Below are 15,752 nucleotides of genomic sequence, written 5' to 3'. Positions count from 1 at the left end.
AGGTGACCAGATTTTAACATTGGTAAAGAGGGACACCATTGTGGGCGTGGCTTATTTTGTGGGTGTGGCTTGGAGGTCATGTGACTGGGTGGGCGTGGCTAGCTGGTCATGTGACCGGGTGGCCATGGCTATGTGTATAGGGACTACTCAGAGGGCTGAAAAAAGTCATTTCTGACAGGTCCTCGCACTTTTGACTGGTCCTCACACTTATGACCATCCTCACATTTATGCCCGTGCAGCATTCTTAACAACCATGTCACTCATTTCACAACTGCTTCTCTTCACCATGATGACAAGATAGGGCAAAAATGTAAAATGTGAGGACAGTCGTAAGTTCGAGGACTGGTCAAAAGTGTGAGGACCAGTCAAAAATAACTTTTTCAGCCCTCTGAGTAGTCCATATGCATAAAAGGATACAGCAATAGAGAGGATGAAGGAAGGGAAGAGAAATTAGAGTAGGAGTGAGGGTAAGAGAGGGAGGAAGAGAGGAGGAGAAGGAGAAAGGAAGAGGAAGTAGGGAGGAGAAGAAGAGAGTGGGGGGAAGAGAAAGTAAGAAGGAAAGAAAAGAGAGAGGTGGTAGGTTTGAGGAGAAAGATTGCTGTACAATAAAAAAGATGAAAGGGAAGAAAGCCAACCCCAAACAAATATAAAGATATTAAGATAAAGAATGAATTGTTAAACTTTAAAGAATAAAAGAGAACAAATATGAATAAATAGCAATAATTAGAAACACACATACAAACATACAATGTATTTTCTTGAACAGAATATTTGGCTGGTTCACAAATTTAAACAGTGTTTAGTCATTTCAATTAAATTTACAATTTCTATATTTCCTTTTTGCCATATTTATTCCTCATCTATTTTTTTTAAAAAAACAATATTACCCTTCATCCTCATCTCTAATCTTAATCAAATTCAATTTTTCCCTTCTATTCTATATTATACCCCTTCCCATTGTCATCTATTTTTATATCCATCCTCACATTGGTTAATTATGTAATTATGTAATACAGTTGTTTAATACAAATTCAACATTTTAATATAAATCAATTAGTTATATAACTATCTTTTTTGTATATCAATATGAACATGAATATTCCAATTATTTCCATGCAATCCAATTTCTTACAAATCAATTAATTATATTTACCAATAATAATAAACCAAATAATTTCCCCCATATATTCCTCCAAACCACAACTTAACCATTTCTGCTTTCAATACAATATACAATTAATAGTATCTCAATTATTACAATTCCCTAGTTAAATAGAGCTTTTTTTCTTTTGTGTTTTAAAATCTTGAACTCTCCTCCTAAATTTCCCATTGTTTGCAGTTTTGCACCTACCTTTTTTGGTGAGGAAAAAGAAAAAGAAATCTCTCTCTGCCTCATTTTGTCATGTTGCAGCGAAGACCCTGCTTTCGCTTTCGCTTCTTCAGCATAGCTAGGGGGGAAAAAATCTGCTCCAGGAACTCTTTACACTGATCACCTGTAGGGCGGCCCTTTGAAGCCCCACGGCAAGAGTTTGAACAGTTTTTTTCCCTCTAGCCATCAGCTGGGACTCAGGAGGCAGCCGGGACTCAGGAGGCAGAATGAAAAATTGGAACTTTTTTAAAACGCCGCGGGATGCGGGACAAATTGCTAAAAATCGGGACTGTCCCGCCAAAAGCGGGATGTCTGGTCACCTTAAATTACACATAAGACACCTATCCCCGCTGAACATACCGTACATTGCCAAGGGACTGGAAGCAAACTCAGACTTGGTTTTAAAAGAACCGAAATTATATCATTTCTTCATAAATTGTATAGGTAGTATCTGTTAGTTTTTCAAAGTATGTTAGCAGTGGTATATCTCTGAAAGGGATCTATATGTGCATTTCTCTGCGTGCGTATATGTGTGTTCTCTCTGTGTGTGTGTATATATATATATATATATATATATATATATATATATATATATATATACATATTTGTGTATGTGATTATGTTTATGTATGTATCCATCACAAGTGATTCTTAATCAAATCTTTAAACAAAACCTTGGGAACAAGAGGTACACTTTGATCTTGCTGAAACAAAGTAGAGTTTTAGAATTCCTTTAAAATTTATTTCAGTAAAGATCAGGGAATGACTGCAAAAATAATCTATGGATGGCATACTCCATTAAAATCACAGTTTCCACTAGAGTGAATATTTCTAAAGTATGATATGTGGTATGAAAGTTCACCTTTATGGTAATGTACAGTTAGTAAGTTTCCCACTGAAAGCGTTTGCGAAAAAATTAAAAGAATTGTACAGCCTTTTAAAATGAATTTTGCAGTAGAATTGGTATTTCCTGAAAAACCTTAAACAGTGACTACATATGAAATTATTCCATTTCTATTCTTAGGAGGAAGATTTTGAATCCTAAAATACTGGAAAATAAAATTTTACTTCTCATAGGAAATATGCAGGAAATACAGTAGCACTAGCATAAACATTAGTTCAATATTTTAAAATGTTTGAAAAACTGCTATGAAGAAATTATTTATATCACTTGTTAGCTTTGCTAATAAGATACACTTTCATTAAAATAAATATCACTTTGGATCAATATATTAAATATGATCAATGCATTGTACTCTGTTCAAATATATATGCATTAATATACTCATACTCCAAAAGTTGTACTCGTTTATTTTATTCTCAATATTTCTCACTTACTAAATTTAGTTCTGTATAAATAATTGTTTAATTGTACACAAATCAACAAAAAGAAACACATATCAACAAAAAGAAAAAAATTGACATCAATTTTTTGCTGAGATTTGTAGATCTTATAATATAGATTCTTGAAAGAAAATAAATTACTTTAGCATTTTTAGAAAATGCAGTTCAGCATTGTTTGGAGATTAGAGACTGAACTGTGAAATCAGAATGCATACTAGAGACTGAAATATGTGAAAGAATATAGAACTACAGATTCTCAATATATATTTGTCTATTGTATATTGACAAGTTCAGTAAGATTTATTTGTGATTATATGTATAATATGTTTATTACTGTTGTATATCAGTGATTGCATGATCTCTATGAATGCCATACACTAAAAAATAAATAAAATTTATTTGGTTGAATAAAGGATAGGCTGGTTTTACTGGGAGGGTAGAAAAGAGGATAGAAGATTGTGCACTTCAGGCAGGGGCAATCACCCAAGCTGACCATATAACCAAGAAATTGATATGTCAATTCCAAGTATCACTGAGATCTGGAGTTAATAAAGAGCTCCATCAACCCCATCCTATTTCTCTGAAGACCTTAAATCAAAAGTGGATAAATTACCTCTGAGGAAGAAGGATTAATTTGGGAGATTTGGGGCCACATTTTCATTAATGTGATAAGTGTATCTCTAATAGTGGTTAAGGCACCAGGTAGAAACTGGGAGACCATAAATTGTAGTTCCGCCTTAAGTGTGAAAGGTGGCTGGATGGATCACTCTCTCTCAGCCCAATCCACCTATAGAGTTGTTGCTGAGGAGAAAAGAGATGAGAAAAAAGTGTTATGTATATTTGTCACTTTGAGTTACTTATAAAAATAATAAAGGTGAGATATAAATTAAATAAAATATTTCTAGCTAGCGATTCAATACTAGCTTGCCATCTTCTAAACAAAACATTCTAATTCTTTGTTCAACTAGTTATTGAGCCCTCTTTTGTATGATTGTTTTCTTTCCTGAATTGCTCTATGGTCATTTATTTTCCAATTATAGTTTTTGTTGCCTATTTTGAACTATCCATGTCTGTCTTGTTTGCCCCTACCTCTTCTAAATTCAACTTTATTTCTGGCAATTGTTTGTTTTGTCAAAGATTGCCAAAATCTTGAATGCTAGCTTACTAGTAGGTGACGTGACTTTCTTTTTTTAACATGACCCTTTTTTTTGGCCTTTACTTACCTGTGGTCTCCTGTTCAGATGCTTCTGATCACTACTTAAGCTAAATATCACATCACATTCATTAGATTCCAGTAATAGGTCAGCTTGCAATATATCCTAGCTAAATGTCCAAGCCACAATCTGTTAGCTAGTCTATATAGGAGACATTTATGATCAACTTATGGAGTGCTTATGGTCAACCTCTATAGCTCTTTCCAAAAGATGTTAAAGACTGTTAAAAACTTTTAGCAGGCAAAGGCACAAATAAGCTAATGATTCATAGTTTACAAAAGTCTTTAATTGCTTAATAAGCTATTAAATCACAAGACCCTCAATTTGGAGAAGTATCATAGTAAATTAATTTCCTACATTTCTCCCTTCAGTGTTTAAATAATCTTTTAAAGTTCTTTAGCATTGTTCCTTGATCTTTGTAAATACATCTGATAACTCCTATCTTTGTTTCCTGTGTAAGAATTCAACATCATGGCCTTGATGTTTGATTGTCACCTTGTGACTAGATTCATTTTCATGGAGGTGCACAGTGGGTAAACAAGACATACAACAACAAACAGAAATCCTTATCATAATAATAGCAACTATAATATTAAAAAGGGATCTGAGCCATCCTAAGTTGGGTAACCATGAAGTAATAGAATTCCAAAGGAAGGAAAAAGGAGAAGAGCAATCAATATGTGTTACAGTATGAAAAATAGCTGATTGGTTCAAGATGGCTTGTACATCTCTGAAAATCTGTGTTGGTCAACATAGGTGCAGCAACTAGAGTTGATGAGATCAGAAACCCCCTTTTGTTGACTAAAAATCCAGGGCCATGCAATTCTGAATAGCAATTTGAGACATAGTAGTTACCTTGGCTTACAGTCTCCTTATGGCATCTGTCAAGGGCAAATTCTAAATCAGCAACCCAAAATCTGGCAGATAGCAATGGAACAGGAAGTGCAGTGGAAACAGCCATTCCACAAGAGTGTTATTATGGAATATCTAATGCAAAGAGGTCAATTTAGCTTAAGCAAAAGATGAGAAGGTGGTTGTAAGCTTACAGCCAGAACCAGAACTCCCAAAGTGCATAAGCCATACCACGTAGGAGGTACCTAACAGTTTCACACATCCAAAACCATCCTGGCTTTGGGGTTTGTCTAGGTTCCAGTTCAGCAAAAATCTCAAAAGTCCAGATATAGTTGGTTATGTTTCCCACAAAAATTGCCTCAGTCTGAGGGGACTGTTTAGAAATACAGTACATGTTTTCCCTGCCAAATAATTTGATGAACACCCACATGTTTATCTGTGCATTTCTCTCCTCAGTAATGGAAGAGTTATATGCTGCCAGGAGAGTGATGTAATTAAATGTTAAGGGAGCCTCAAATGAGGGAATTCTCTCCATTAGGTGAACTGGTATATGGGTACACACACCCAACTTCAACTGCAAATTGATAGTGATGTTTGAAGACATGTTCATGATAAGATTATCCTTCCAACTAAGTTGATGGTTGTGATGGAAGAATTTCTATTCAGTCTTCTTTAAAGCCACATGATATGCATCCTGTATTGATGGTTTTATATAAGGTTTTTAGGGGAATTTGCTTGAATCTAGGGTGGTTATAAAAGTTCAACTTTTGTCCTATCTTTGTGGAGTATGAAATACCTTCTTCATCTGTGGCACTAGCCACTAGCACTTTGTGGGAGGAACTCTTACATTTCCTATGGTAGAAATAAGAAATGGTTTTAAACCTGGGATAGGTGCAAAAGGATTAAATGAACAAACAAATTTGACATTGCTGGCAAAAGGGTTGTCATGAGTAACAAAATATAGGCATAAACTTCCAAGGAAATAAAAAACTGCTTTCAGAAACTCCACTCAGAATGAACAAGTCAGGTATTTCTTATGTTTTTTAAGAGAAGCTTTAAGTTGTTCTATGGGCTGCCTTTACTGTCTATCTGGGCCATACAAATCTATGATGTTATCTTCCAAAGGTGGTTCAGCTCTTTTGGCTCAGGTATGATCCCTTCTAGCGTCAGTAAAGTATAGATTGTTAACAGTATTGATATGGACCCCTCTACTTAGGGTCATCTGGCATCCATGATTTCACCTGCAACCCATCTTCTAAATCCTCAAGCTAGAGAAACATCATAGCTATAAGTAAGAACTAGGCAAATTTCTACAAATCCTATACTTTCTAGGACATCTCCAAATACTTTAGATCCTCCAGCACTTCCATCTTCTGGAGGAGGAAAAGAGACAGAAATTCGATTATATGTTTCCTTATGACAGTGTGACTCCTACTATCCTCACAGTTTCTATGCCACTTTCCGCTGGCTAAGTATTAGTGTTAAATTTTGAAAAGCAGCTGCTTTGACACTTCCAGAGGCCTCATCAAAAAGTGCCAAGTTTGCCCCATGGAAGGATTGGCAATTTCACGGCCAGGGAAAACACATTTTAAAATTACTCACTCTTTTCTCCTTCCTTTTTTACTCACGGAGTAGAAGAAAGTAAGCTAATGGTCTCAGGAGGTGTCAAAATCAGTTGGAGAAGATTTGTTTCACAGTAAAGTTAAAACTTTAACTTTTAACTTAAAGAAACCTAAAAATGGGTAGGGATACAACTTCTCACTATAGAGTTATGCAAATTAAAATGAACATTCTTGTATCTCAGTATGTGAAGACTGAACCAACAATTTGATTTTCTCTAGGAAAAGTGAATGGAAGGAGAATCATTGCTTATACTTTCATATAAGCACTTTCATATATTCTCTTGCATCCCCAAAACAGAATTGGAGGTTTGGGAAAGTTAAATTGAGTTGTCCTTTCAGAGACATTTCCTTACAAGAATCTTCAATGACTTCAACAATGGCAGAGCGTCTAGTGTTCTGAAAATATTTGTCAGGGTTCCAAGTAACATCCCCAATGAAAGAAGACTCCGAGGTCTGAGTTTCCTCAAAGTTCCATTTTACTGAAGATTTCCTATTGGCACATCTGGAAAAACCCGAATCTGAAAGCTTCCAGGTTTTCCCCACCCAAAAGAAAGTTCAAGTTGCTGCCCAGTGCCCACATGTCTGTCACATGATCCAATCAGGCACCATCCAAAACTGAAGATACCTCCCAGTCCCCTCATGGCAGCTGCAGGGCACTGTGGCCTTGACTCTCTGAGAAAAGAATGTTATTTTGACTATACTGTGTATCACCCATACTATACACCAGTGATGGCTAACCTTTTTGCTGTTGCATGCCAAAAGCAGGGGGAACATGGGAGGGGTCATGTGCATGCGTGCCCACATCTATAATTCAATGGATCCCGCCCCCCCCGCACTCCCCCTGCTTTTGGCCCGGTGGGCCTGGTAGGCCTATTTTTTGCTCTCCCCAGGCTCCAGGGGCTTTCTAGGAGCCTGGGGATGGCAAAAATGGCCTTCCCCACCCACCAAAGGCCCTCCGGAGGCCAGAAACAGCCCGTTTCCTGACTTCCGGTGGGCCCAGAAGGCCCAAAAATCACTGGCTGGCATGTACATGCGCGCTGAAGCTGAGCTAGGGAAATGCTCATGTGCCCACAGATATGGATCCACATGCCACCTGTGGCACATGTGCCATAGGTTCGCCATCACGGCTCTATACAATCTCCCCTCCCAATTTCCCACATTAGAAAATGTGGCAGGCCTGAAGGCCCAATTGTAAAAGATGGCTTCCAGGTCTGACAATATTCTTTAAAATTCATGGAGATATTTAGAGATGTATCTGCCTTGAAAGAAGCCCACGCTGAACTTTATATGAAGTATAATAATATCTCTATTTTATTATTTTTTGTTATTATTTTAAAAACAAATAAACATAAAAGTTATATGGTTATAATAATGGGGAGGTGCAATATTCTGTATGAAACAAATACAGGGAGGAAAAGTCCTAAACAAGATGTTTAGCTCTCAGATTCAGTTCTTAACTTAATTCAAAGGAAGAAATAATTGCAATTTAGATCCACATTTCTTGACTTCCTGTTCTCTCAGATCAGAACTCAATAGCCTTTTGATGCCAACCTGGAACATATATGAGGTATACACATAGTTGTGGTATATTTAGGACAAGGTGGAGCAAGGAAGAACGGAGACTGATGGATTTGTTGGTCACTGTAGAAGTTATGTCCGTGATCCATTCTTCTATATGTTGTAACAGAAAGTAGCAGCAGGAACTTAAAAGAGTCTATGGTACCATTGGACCTTTGGGGGGCTGTTAAGGGATACTTGCATGGAGATAGGTTGTCACCAAAGGAGCTTTGCTCTTTTGGAAAATTGTATCTATCATAATATTCCCCTCAAATTAGATTGGATAGTAGGTTGTTCTCAAGATCTAGAAGGATCTGGCTGATCTGCATGAGGTCCAGTTGAATCACTGATACAAATCAGGTCATCATATCATTGTACTCAATAAGCGAAGGGTTGTACGTAAGCATTTTTCTGCAAAGGATGAGGGGATCCTCCTAGCCAAGAGAAAGGAGAGAATCAAAATCATTCCATATCATTTTGCTGTTTGGGTCTGACCAGCAATTGTACCCCTCCACACCCTCAATCAAGGATTTATGACCCCAAATTATGGAAGTTATTCAGTCCCAGAGATGTAAACTAAAAGGGATTGCTGTGAGTTACAGACTTGAAGGTAAAATTCAAATTCTAAGGAACAGAAGGAAACCAATGCTGCAGGCTCTCAAGGAATAGCTGCCAGATGACAAATAAGCTAAGTAAGACTTACCTGATTGGAAATACTGCAGTCCTCAGGGTCAATGTTTAGAACAAGGTGGAGAGTCAAGTGGAATATATGGGATTCAAGGTGTTTAGGAAGAGGAGAATGGATGTTACTGGGATACTGGGGGATAAAATATTAGTCTGTGTAATGCGGGCAGGATCGGTTATCCATCCTGAGTCAATAACCAAATACTCAAGGTGCCCATCCTAGTATCACTGAGGTGTGAACTTTTAAACGGAGGCTCCATTAAATTCAGAATCAAAGTCTCTGAAGACCAGAAAGTAGGAATCACAACTGAGGAAGGAAAGACCTCTGTATTCTTGAGTCACATATTCCGAGATAGCAGCTTAAAACTTCTTGGAGGTTCTTGATGTCTTCTCTTTCAGGAATATCTTCCAATGTTTTGTTCAATTAACTTCTCAGCCCAGTGGAGCAATCAGCTCTTTTATACTGTTATGTGTCCTTTTGAGTTACATATTATTTTTGTGTTGTGGCATTGATTATTGTCCAACATTTTATTTTTGCTTTGGGATTTGAGTTTTATAAATACATCTGCCTGTATTTATCCTTTCTCCTTGCTCATCTCTTAATCCTGAATATTGGAAATACTGTAAACATTCTTGCACAAATTCCAAATAAGTTACATTCAATGGTCATCATTGAGCAGGACAGTACTGAAGCAGACATTTAATGTGGGTGAAACATTTCTGTCACCTGCTAGAAGACATCAAGAAGCAAAACAAAGATGTGACTTAATTATTCATGTGCTGTGACATTTCTAACTTTTCTTCGAGCCTCATCATTTTATGAGGCAAACACATGAGCCTCATCATGTGTTTCTTTCAGCAGCTGTCTCTCCACAGATATCCTTAAATAAGAGATATACTACCAAGGAGAACATTATGTGAATGTTATGTTTTGGCTACATAGTCCACTTCCCTCAAATTTTGAAGGAATATTTTCCCAGAGGTAATTCCTTGGGTTTCATGTCCAATAATTAGTTGCCACTGGGTTTGGGGTGCTTTAGCTCACTCACAATAACTTCTGCTAGATGGACTTTAGAAAATGGCAGCTGAAGTGCCTTCTCATTTTATATGTGGCCAAAGAAAGATGAAATATGATGATGAGGAATCAAACTTGCTCCTCTTCGTCCTGTTTGCCCTGAAAAGATGTCAGAGAGTTAGAAGAGGCCCTTGCTCTGCCTCACCTATCCTTTCCTCAGGGAATAGAATGAGAAGAGTGAAACCAAAGATAACAATCTCTCACATGGAGGGGCTTTTTGTGAGACAAGAATGCTGGATTTCAATGGGAAACAGCAATTTATGCAATTGATTTTACAGTTCATGAAAAACTCCAAAGAAAATCTCTTTGCTGAGATTTCTGAGTGTTTATCTTGTCCTTATGTTCCAAATGCCTGCAAATAAGATCCTGTGCTTAGTAGCTGTCTAGAAAAGGACACTTGTTGGTGGGGGTCCTAAATGCTAAAGTGCCTTTATCCCTTAAAGTCTAACAACCTCCAAATCTATGGGGCAGCCATTCTAATGTTGCTCTTTATAATGCTTAGGCTCAGCTCTCTGAAACATTACAAGTTACCCAATCGGGCACTGTGGCACCTCTGAAATCATAACCTTCTGCAGACCTCCAATTCCACTTACCGGGAAGAGTACATTAACTTGGAGGTTTCTGGGTTCTTTCCCAAATTAGTGGCCATCCAGCCATATATAGAGTTTGCTTCAAAAAAGAAAAGTGAGACATGCTCAGATGGTTGAAATACTTATTCAGGAGACAAAAGCTTCCTTTCTCCTGAAGACTATATTAGATATTTCCATTCCTTCCTAACACCTCCCCCCCCGCCCCCAATTCCAACCTTAGTCATGGTCTCCCCTGCATCCTATTACCTTCTAGGCTTCTATTTACAATAGCGATGATGCCACAACAATGATGTCCCATTTCCAATAGCAATGATGTCTCAGTTTGGAGGAGATCCTGCCCCTCTTGGACTTTCTCTGTACTGAAATCAGAAGCATCGCAGCCTTCAGGCAAAACCCAGAATGTACTTCTTGGAGGATTTTCCAAGAGTCTGCGTAGGTCGGATTCTGTTGCTCTTCTGGAGGATGAGGAGAATGCAGGGCCTTTTCTTCAGCAGCCCTTCTGGGACAACTTTGTTATTCTTTCTAAGAAAGAATTGTATTATTTTGGATAGCCTACAACAGAGAGAAAAAGATGAGAGAAATTATTTGCAGAGATTTCCCTTGTGCAGGAACAGGTAGAAGATAGCAACCATAAGGGCGGCAAAAGAGCTTCTTGTGGGAAATCTTCTATTATGTTTCCCCTTTCCTGACTGTGGATAAATTATTCTTGAATAAAGTGAAGAATCTTGATGAAGAACAAATTCTCCCCAAAGACTGCCAGGAAATGGGCAAGTCTGGAGAACTAATTCAGGTGATCTACATTTTTGGCACACTGGATGCATGGTTATGATGCGACAGCAGAGATATTCAGGATGACTAGGCTAATGTGTGCAATAGGGTCTTTTCATTGCAGAGAGTAGCAAAAGAGAGCACAGTAATTTCCATCATCTTTCTTCTCAGTTTAAATTATGAGCCTTCTTTCAATCCCAGCTATTCCCAGAACTGGGAGGAAAATTTAAGAGGGTATAAAAGGTACCCATTTCTGGGGTGGGTTGACAGAGAGCCTTCTCGGACTGTCTTAGAGAATGAAGAGTGCTATGGATTCTTACTGACATTATTATCCCTTTCCTACTTTTCAACTCAGGAACACACACACACACACACACACACACACCCTAGGAAAGTTCTATCTTCTCTCCTGAGGACTGCTCCCATTGTAAGATATGACCTTAGTTGCTGAGAGACTAAGCTGCTGAGGTCGTGATGTCACAGTGGAAGAGCATGATGTCACAATGGTCCTTTTGGCCTCCCAGCTAATAACTGTGGCTTTTAAGAGGCTTTTAATCCAAGTTATAGCCTCTTATTTCAGATTGATAAGTATGCACATTTAGTTACAACAGTGCAGATTTCTTTTTAAAATCATAGGTGCCCTCCTACAATGTAAGCTTGTATTGTACAAGAATATGATGGAAAAGGGAGGGAGGGAGGGAGGGAGGGAGGGAGGGAGGGAGGGAGGGAAGGAAGGAAGGAAGGAAGGAAGGAAGGAAGGAAGGAAGGAAGGAAGGAAGGAAGGAAGGCCAAACTATGATCCCTCAGTCAAACTGCTCAATTTAAATTATGAATGTCTTTTCATTGCAGTTGACCAGTAAAACTCTTTCCAGAACCACAAGTGGGGAGGAAAAAAATGAGAAAGTATTAAAAATACCCTTCTTGAACTTGGATTGGCAGAGAGCTTTCTAGGAGCATGTTGGAAAATTGATCTTACTTACATTATTATCCTGTTTTCTTTCTTTCAACTTAAAGCAAGAAACTAGGAAAGAGGTGCCTTCTCTCCTGAGTAATCCCACTAATGTGACCTAGGAGCTGAGTTGCTGAGAATTTAAACTGCTGAAAGTTGTGATGTCACAATGGAAGGTGTCACAATGGAAGGTGTCATAATGGAAGGTGACAAAAGCCTCTGTAACAAAAGGCTTTTTCTGATGATGGCTTTTAATTCAAGCCAACATTTATTTTACTTTTGAATAAGGATTCATTTGTACATTTAACTATAAGGGACAGTAATACAAATTTGTTTTTATATCATTAGTGCTGTCCCACTATTTAAACTCCAGTTTACTATTTCATATGAGCTCTGATATAGTTTCATGGAGTCAAGAGGCCCAATGTGATTCCCTTTTTAAAAAATTACAAGAAGCAAATGAAAAAAATTGATTACAAATTTTTTAAAAATGTTATATTATCTTGCATAAACATACAAAAGTTGCAAAATATCTTCATTTCATAATTGCTGTACACCAATAATCCTAAATGGAAAATACAATTTTGTAGGAAAACGTTCCTCATCCTCTATGTTTATTTATAAACTAGACAACCTGTGACCCATTAAGTCTTCATTTCAGAGATTATTTCCTTACCAGATACCTCAATGCCTTCATCAATGGTAGAGCTTCTAAGCTTCATTGCAAGAAGCTTTTAAAAATTCAGGGAGATATTCAGCAATGTATCTGCCTTGAAAACAGCCCATGTTGATCTGTATAGCACAGTAAAGCATTTCATAATTATTGTACACTAATATTAATCCTAGGAAGAAGATTTTTTTTAGATATTATAGGAAAATTCTCCTCTATCCTCTAATATTTATTTATAAGGGTACATTATATATTTATTTAGCAGTGTGAACAGAGTTTCTTTCCAATGGAACTGGGAGGCAAGGTGAAATGTATTCTGCCAATGTGTCTTGAAAAGGGTTGGCCTTCAAGATGAGATGCTCAGGACCTAACAACCACTAGTAGCTAATATTCACAATGTCATTTGAAGAAAATCATCCATGGGGAGAAATTTGGAAGATTGGCTCTTTAGAGACCCTCCCCCACCATATTCCTGTTGTTGATGAAATCCCTCCAAAAGAAAATTAGCTCCATAGAGAATCTCTAATTTGTCTGAGCAAATGATGCAGGTTGGAACTAGGCCTGAAGGTATCTGCAACTCCTGATTACCACTTTGAGGAAAAGCTCCACAGAACAGATATAATCAGAGTTTTTTGTGAGTGGGAGGGACAGTGGGCAGTTTGGAATTCTTGAGAATGTCTTGCAGATGTTCTCTGCTATGTAGCAATGATAAACTTCAGTAGTCACAAGCTACCCTAAAGACAAACTAGTGATGTTAATATGAAATCCACATCACATTTCCAGGCAATGCAAGATTGAAAGCTGCACAACATACCTACATAATGGTATACATACAAAGAGGTATACATGCACACAATCTCTGTACAATTGCACATCTGCCACACTCACAATTTAGTAAAGAACACTCTATCCTACTGGATGATGACTGGCCTGTATACAACTCCTTCCCATTTTTCCCTCCAGTTTGCCTTTAAAAAAAAAATCTTTGTTGCTTATTATCCTCTTGAACTTTTCAATCACTCAGAAAATTTCCAATTACACCTACTTTCAATTTACATTTACATTTTTTTCAGATCAAATTCTCCCCTACCCCCAACCAGGAATTTTAGAATGTTTGATTAATCTGATGAATTCCATTTCCCAAGGAAGTTGTGCGTTTTTTGGAGTAAATTTTCCTCCTGTAAAAATAGAATTTTGGTTTTAAAGCCTTTGCAACTATTGCCTAGAATTCCTATGCAAAGATGTATCTGTATTAAAGACTGAAAATCTTGAGGGGAAGAATCAACTTTGAAGCTTGGTATGCAAAATAGTATTTAGAGTTCCTGATCCCGAGAAACAAATTCCGTTCTTCCTTCCTTAACTGATAAGAGTGTTTCTAGAATATACAACTATTCTGTTACTCAGCAGATAAGATTGCAGGATGTTTTTTAATGCACTCATAATTTCTATGAAGAATTCCCAAGATTCCCAAGTTGGGATTGTTTCTTCTAGAAATTTATAATGCTTAGGAGTGTTTCTTTGTCCTGCTTCTGTAATCCTCTTGCAGCATCCCTTTTTACAACATTATTTCTGAAAAATATACAACAAACAGTGACAAAGCAGCTAACACTAGTTTTATTAACATGGTTAATTGAAAATCTTTATGTGTACTCAGATGGCAATCATTGTGATGGACACAGTTCCCCTTCCTAAATTATGCTTGGGAACAAAATTATCAAGATCAAACCATGTCTGGTACACTTAGAATAGTCTATTTTGAATTCAGCACAGTTGTTCCAAGGACAGAACATTCTAACCTCAAAAGACATTGCATATCTGAAGAAAATCTTCCATGATCCTGCAAATACTCTTGTCCCCAATGAAACTGAACACTCATTCAGTTTCACTTATCACTTATCATTGATTTTGTTCAATGAATGTCATTGGCTTAATCTTTTGCAGGTCCAGTTGCAAAGCAACATGGAACAAGGTAAATACCTGCTGGTCGCTTCTTTGCTTCCCTGGAGAGCTTTCTGCTTTGTTGAGTAAACACCAAACTACAGGTAGACCTTGACTTACAACAGTTCGTTTAGTGACCAAAATTACAACGGCACTGGAAAAGTGACTTATGATCATTTTTCACACAACTGTTGCAGCATCCCCATGATCCCTTGATCAAAATTCAGGTGCTTGGCAATTGACTCATATTTATGATGGTTGCAGTGCCATGTGACAACGTCTGTGACCTCCTGACCTTGATTCACTTAACAACTGTGGCAAGAAAGGTTGTAAAATGGATCAAAAATCACTTAACAAATGTCTCACTTAGCAACAGAAATTTGGGGCTCAATTATGGCCGTAAATCAAGGACTACCTGTATAGGAGGCAGTGGCTTTCCATATGTGGGGGCTGCTGTAAAGCTTTCTGTGAAATGAGAGGTATTCTTCTGGATGGGCCAACAAAACATCATTTTAGGAAGCCATTCGCTGATCTGCCAAAATAAAGATGTTCTGAGTTGTATGGAATTTTGAATCCCCATGGAAGCCAATGGGTCCCTTCTCTTTAAATCTGAGCTCTTACCTTGGCAAGATTTTACTTCTAGTTTTATACTACAAGCCACTGAATTTTGAAAAATGATGAAAACCTCCCCTGGCTGCTTGATAAAATTGTATTTGTATTGTGCCAAGCCTATATCTGACCCACTGCTGCTCCTGATTATAGGGCTGCCTGTTCTGTAATGAAAAACAAGCATATTTATAAAGACAGGTTTCCTATTATCCTGAGAGGCAGCTGTTACTCTGCTGCAATCTTTTATTTTTTTTAATTAGTTTAGTAGAGTACTGCCTGTTAATTCCACACTTGACAGTGATCTTTGGCCCTAGTTTTTGAAGCCTTAAATGATATTGTCCTTAAAAAAAACCTCAAGGCCCTCCACCATTAAATATTTGATTTGATTTGTTCTATTATACAGCATATTAAATGTTATTCTGCCAGCTAAGTATATATGAGTGTGATCCAAGGGCAATTGAAGTTAATGGCCCTCTTTCAATTAGCATCAATGGACTTTTTTTTTAATTAA

At 37.5% G+C, this 15,752-nt stretch overlaps 1 long non-coding RNA gene across 1 annotated transcript; it reads right to left on the bottom strand.

Annotated features, from left to right (window-relative positions):
* Positions 1-7,710: 7,710 nt before the first annotated feature.
* Positions 7,711-12,140, bottom strand: LOC117674984 (uncharacterized). Its single transcript, XR_004594076.3, has 4 exons — positions 12,056-12,140; positions 10,554-10,859; positions 8,662-9,816; positions 7,711-8,392 (listed from the first exon to the last, which is right to left on the bottom strand). It is a non-coding gene; the product is annotated as an uncharacterized LOC117674984 (long non-coding RNA).
* Positions 12,141-15,752: the final 3,612 nt, after the last annotated feature.

This window comes from Pantherophis guttatus, chromosome 1 (genome assembly GCF_059756535.1).
Source record: "Pantherophis guttatus breed Tessera chromosome 1, ASM5975653v1, whole genome shotgun sequence".
Lineage (NCBI taxonomy): Eukaryota > Metazoa > Chordata > Lepidosauria > Squamata > Colubridae > Pantherophis > Pantherophis guttatus.
The sequence above is the reverse complement of the archived record's forward strand: the minus strand, read 5'-3'. Positions and strand labels throughout refer to the sequence as shown.